The sequence below is a fragment of the Rana temporaria genome, chromosome 2 (assembly GCF_905171775.1).
Source record: "Rana temporaria chromosome 2, aRanTem1.1, whole genome shotgun sequence".
NCBI classification, from domain to species: domain Eukaryota; kingdom Metazoa; phylum Chordata; class Amphibia; order Anura; family Ranidae; genus Rana; species Rana temporaria.
The window spans coordinates 137,876,735-137,882,734 of NC_053490.1; the positions used below are offsets into that span (position 1 = coordinate 137,876,735).

Consider the following 6,000-nt stretch of genomic DNA (forward strand, 5'->3'; position numbering starts at 1 on the left):
GCGATGTCTTGATATACAAGTAGCGTCACGTCACAACTGGGTATAAAAGAGAAGAGAGGCGTCTTTAAGTGTAGCAATATGGTTACATTTAATGAAGGTACAACATTTAGCAACATATTGCTACACTTAGAGACGCCTCTCTTCTCTTTTATACTCTGTAGCTCCTGCTGGATTTTGATTCTAATCCCCTTGTGGAGGCTTCCATTTGTGGATGGACATTTTACAGTTACACAACCTATAACATTGCTATAATGTTTTTATATGGACTATAAACTGAAGGACCTATGAATAAATGGTTGTGGAGCAAATCATTTGAGTTTCCATTATTTCTTATGGGGAAATTCACTTTTATATACAAGTGCTTTGGATTACAAGCACGTTTCAGGAACTTATGCTCCCAATCCAAGGTTTTACTGTACTGACTCAAATACGTGTGCCATGATCAATGCAAATAATAAGCATGTGTAAATGTAGTTATGTAAATGTGAGATAATGAGCTAATTATATAATCAGAGGATCTAAAACTGCCGATTTAGGTAATATTTGGATTTGGTCTGTTAGGTCAGCAATATTTACCAATAACTAAACAGTTTAAAGGCTCACCTAAACAATCCAATTCCATTTATATTCAACCAGACAAGTCACTGATCTACATGGTCGCTGGTAAAGTTTGCTGATCCAACAGATCAGACTTATGCAAAATCAAACCGATAAGTGGCCAGCAAAGGGTAACCATAGCTATGATGTAGAGGTAAAAGTTCTGACCACTGAAAGAATTTTCTTATGAAGTATCTTTCCATGAATAAGCATAATCACTTCTGAAGACACCCATAGTCTCAAGGGGAAAAAACTGATCAATGGTCAAACGAGATAACGACAAGTGCAAAGAATAAAAGGCCTTCACTTGTGTACATTTTTGTGGAGTCCCTTCACCCCAGAGCACGCCTATGTCTTAGTTCACAAAGCTTTAACACAAGGATACAGATTGTAATTTTAACATCTACTATTACTGGCTAAAAATAACACACTTTTTGGAAAATTTGGATGCTTATCCTGATGTTTTATTGTTCTGATTTGAGCCTACTGTCTTATTATGTTCTGGGGGTGTTAATACCTTAAGATCCAATAGAAAGCTAATATCATGGTGCCACTGCCATTCAGGGGTATTGCTCACAATTGTGTGTATATAGTATCAGGCTCACTTGTTAGACACAAGGATGTAGATTTCCTATGCTAGTCTACTCAAAGGCATTACTGTTATGTACACATTCAAGTTTCTTGAGTTTGAATGTTGGATTCTAATGAAATATATGCCCCAGCTGTAATAAAGTTTAGCATTTGGATGGACAGGATAACCAACCTTGTTGAAGTCCCATTACACAGTATAGTTGGAAACTAACTTTTGGTTACACCCTGTGTAATATGTAACATACACATGGCTGATATTGATGATTAACCCACAAACACCAGAGTTTCCATTATACTGATTATAATAATATTGTTGTCAGTAGACAGACATCTCCTAAATCAGTTGTAGGATATAGCATAATAATACATGCTAACAGACTGTGGGAGCTATATGTTGCAATAACGCTAATTAGTCACCAGAAACTAGATAGTGACAGCAGCGGTATAGAAGTGCATGTTCCATCCTGAAAATGTGCAGATGCTTCAAAATTCTGGGGACGAAAAAACATATCTTTCAGAATTACTGTACTATAATGTGAAATTGAACTTTGATATGTTCCATAGCCTAAATGTTAAATGTCACAATTTCACCTACCTATCTTACCTAATCAAGGGATCAATGAAACTTCTGTTATGCCCCTCATGGCTCTGTACTGAATCATCTATCTGTTGCAATGGGACAGTAAAGCATTTATTGTGAAGAAGAGTATTTCATAAGGCTATAGTGTGCTATTATGTTATGATGAGGTGCTTACTAATTCCGTATTGACTGATAACTAGATATCAAGTATTACAAAATGGTAAATAGTTTTAAGTTCATTTTAAACCTTAGCTGTATGACTTTTAGAGACTGAAATAGTAACTAAAATACAAATACTTAATAACGAGTTTATTTGGCTGATTCGTTGTATTGCAGCCAAGAAATCTGTATCTGTCACAGTAATCTCAGAGAATTAATGAATCAGAAACCATTATACTGCTCACACCTATTTGCCCCTGTGTGTGCCAACTTGCCAGGGCCATGGGACTGGGAGGCTTTAAGGTGTGCCTGTATCATGGGGTGTATTTCCTTATTAAATTGCTAGTCTATATCTATGATATGAGTTTCATAATATGATCTTGGCAATCATTTATAATTAATTTGAAAGCATGCTTGCTGATAGATAGACTGATAGCTCGATAGACGAACGATAGATAGATAGATAGATAGATAGATAGATAGATAGATAGATAGATAGATAGATAGATAGACTGATAACTCAAAAGATGTTAGATAGATAGATTGATAGATAGATTGACAGATATATAGATAGATAGATAGATAGATAGATAGATAGATAGATAGATAGATAGATAGATAGATAGATAGTTAGATAGATCACTAAGGCCTCGTACACACGATAGGTTAAACAGAGGACAACTGTCTGATGGACCATTTTCATCGGTCAAAAACCGATTGTTTTTTGTCACCATAGGTTATTTAACTATCGTTTAAAAAAAGGCCAACTTGCTTTAAATTTAAACTTTTAATTTAGTAGGCACAACCATTGGTTAAAAATCCACGCATGCTCAGAATCAAGTTGACGCATGCTTGGAAGGATTGAACTTCGTTTTTTTCAGCACGTTGTTGTGTTTTATGTCACCGCGTTCTGACACAATCGTTTTTTTAACCGATGGTGTGTAGGCGCGATGGACCATCAGTCAGCTTCATCTGTTAACCGATGAAAACGGTCCATCGGTCCGTTCTCATCGGATGGACTGATAGTGTGTACGCGCCATAAGAACAGGTCAACCGATTCATTAGATGGGTTAATTATTTGCCCTTGGTAAACAAATAAACTGTTTTGTGATTTTCTTACAGGGTTAACCATCACATGGCACAGCTCTTGTCATGGTATGTAAGCAGGGAAATTTCTATTAAAACGTTTAACAAAACTCCATAATATATTCCATATTCTGTTGTGACACTTTCTATTGACACATCATTGGCAGCTTATATTATAATGATAAGGGTGTACATTGGCTACGTCTACTGGGATCTTTTTACTACATGCTGATATTCTTACCAGCCTTACTTCAACTGAACATGAACTGCCTTCACTACAACTGCCATCCCGATAAATCAGAAGCAAATCTACGGAGCAATCGCAATGAATCAATTCTTATTTTCCTATTTATATTTCATATTGATTTCCTCATCTAGATACCTTTTTATTAAGACATCCCATCACCTCTGAGTGCATTGAAACTAAATGTATTTACTGATTTCGATACCCTTTAGAAAACATTGACATATCTCCCAACTGTATCTGATTTGCACAAAGAGTTCCTGTCATGGCTTTGACATGATTGCCCCTGGAAATGTCAAACCTGACCAATTGAAAAAAAATATATAAAAAAAATGACTAATTGTCCTCTACAAATGCTGGTTTTAACTAAGTGCTAGACTGTGACATATTAACGTTGTCTGTTTTTTAATTAATTAATTTATTTTTTACCATTTATGTTTAGTAAAGAGCAACACTAGTATTTAGGAAGAATACAATCCAATTTAATAAACATACAAAATGTGTAGTCTCACTGTGCTATGGCATGGTATTTAGGATGATATCGGTTAGCAAAAAGTGTCCCAGGAAATTATTTCAAGTAAAATATTGATAATTGTGAGTGCTGCAGTTCAGCAGTTGCCAGCATCCCATCCATGCAGTCATTGTACCATTGTTATTACATTATTAACAATACCAAGATTGCTGTCCAAATAACTGAGCTTGATTAGGATAGAATGAAGACTAGCAAGCTTTTTGGCTTTTTTGGCTCAGAAACAATGTTTCTTGAAATTATTTTAAAATGGTGACCAGATGTGTATTAAATGTAATGGCAAAACACGATATATTACATAATGTCACAACAATGTATCATTAGACAGTATTATTAGAAATCAGCAGTGAATTTGTAAAGATTCAATTTTTTTTTAGGGTTGCTATTTTGACTTTGGCTTGCTCGGAGATGCCCTGATGTGCCCTTTATTGTCCTACCTTTCTCTCCAGTGTTTGTTTCTTGCTTATGTGCAATAGATGCTTCCTCTGAGCTCGTCACTGTGTCCCATGATGAGTGGAATCCTTTAGATCCAGCTATCCTCGTCTGTCCTGCTAGTGCATGTCTCTGTGACACTGTCCTGGTCACCTGGTCACAACAAGTCTAGGATGTGCTGACAAGTCTGTAGCAGATTGTTCAGAGATGTCTCTGGCAGAATCTCTCCTCTGTGTCTGTAGTTGATCTGGATAGTGCATGCACAGCCACTCCCTGAAGTCACTTTCCACTCCCCCCTCTATCCATCCACAGGATTCACCTCTTTCACTCAACTTTCCTATCATCTACTCCGCTCTGTCTTCTTCAGGATTTCCCTGTGTAAGGTGCACAGGCTTCAAACACAATGCTACCTTAAGCTTGCTGCTTTGGGGGATAAGTGAGTGAGGGATCACAGGTCAAAGTTCAAAATCAATTTGCTAAGCTGTAGGTGGCAACTACTATCTAAAAAAAAAGTACAAATGTGATACGTGTAAAGTACATGATTGGTATACAGAATATCACACTTAAAAATAGTTAATCACTTTTCGTTGTCAATATAATCAAGTAATAATAATATAACTAAATCTTTAATATAATAATATATACTGTAAGTAAATCAAATAACATACAGGTACTTATACAGATCCTAAACATTTTTCTTTCTTCATTTCTGAATGTTTTCCAGCCTAGTTATTACCTTATTATAATTACTAAATTCTACTAATTAAGGGGTGTCTATGCCTTTTGGTATAAATGGTTGCTATTTAATAACTGGAGCTTCAATTTTACAAAGCCATCTCAAAAACCAAAACGTAGAATTATGTAAAGCCTCGTACACACGATAGGTTAACCAGAGGACAACGGTCTGAAGGACCGGTGTCATCGGTCAAAACCGATCGTGTGTGGGCCCCATAGGTTATTTAACCATAGGTTAAAAAAAAGCCAACTTGCTTTAAAATTAACCTATGGATTGGTAACCGATAGGTCAAAACCGATCGTTAGTAGGCACAACCATCGGTTAAAAATCCACGCATGCTCAGAATCAAGTCGACGCATGCTTGGAAGCATTGAACTTCATTTTTTATTAGCACGTTGTTGTGTTTTACGTCACCGCGTTCTGACACGATCGGTTATTTAACCTATGGTGTGTAGGCACGACGGACCATCAGTCAGCTTAATCGGTTAACCTATGACAACGGTCCTTCAGACCGTTGTCCTCTGGTTAGCCTATCGTGTGTACGAGGCTTTATACAGTGAACCGTGTCTTTGTATGGTAGGCGATTATTACACAGCATCTTTTTTTCAATATACATTTTCTTATTTTGAAAAAGTAAAAAGAGAACGCTTTATTAGAGGTAAGGCTGCTTTTCTAAAAATGTTTTATATTAAAACATATAGAAAGAACATTGGACTATAATTACATTATACATAACATCGCAAACCATCTGGATTTAGCATTTTTTCAGTCTCAGTGCATTAATGTGTATCCCTAGACAAAACCTTTTTTTTAGTTTTGGAAAAGTAAGGGAAGGTTGAACCCTCAGTTAAGTTTTCTATTGAAGTCTGTGTTCCCATTGGGAAGTTTCACCCTCCCTATTTGTACTGGGGACCATTGTCATCTTGAAGGAAAGTGAGGAGACAAAATGTTAAAGGGGTTGTAAAGGTAAAAAAAAAATTCTAAATAGATTCCTTTACTTTAGTGCAGTCCTCCTTCACTTACCTCATCCTTTGATTTTTCTTTTA

The 6,000-nt window shown here is 36.2% G+C and overlaps 1 protein-coding gene across 3 annotated transcripts in view; it reads right to left on the reverse strand.

Annotated features, from left to right (window-relative positions):
• The window catches only part of WNT10B (Wnt family member 10B), a 60,896-nt gene extending 56,406 nt beyond the window's left edge, over positions 1-4,490 (reverse strand). The window contains exons 1-2 of one of the 3 annotated variants that reach the window (XM_040341179.1): positions 4,224-4,489; positions 1,793-1,854 (exon numbers count right to left, since the gene is read on the reverse strand). The gene's annotated coding sequence lies outside the window, so the exon portion shown is untranslated. Of the gene's footprint in view, positions 1-1,792; positions 1,855-4,223 lie in introns of all 3 variants that reach the window. The other 2 variants (XM_040341178.1, XM_040341176.1) reach the window with 2 other exon arrangements.
• Positions 4,491-6,000: the final 1,510 nt, after the last annotated feature.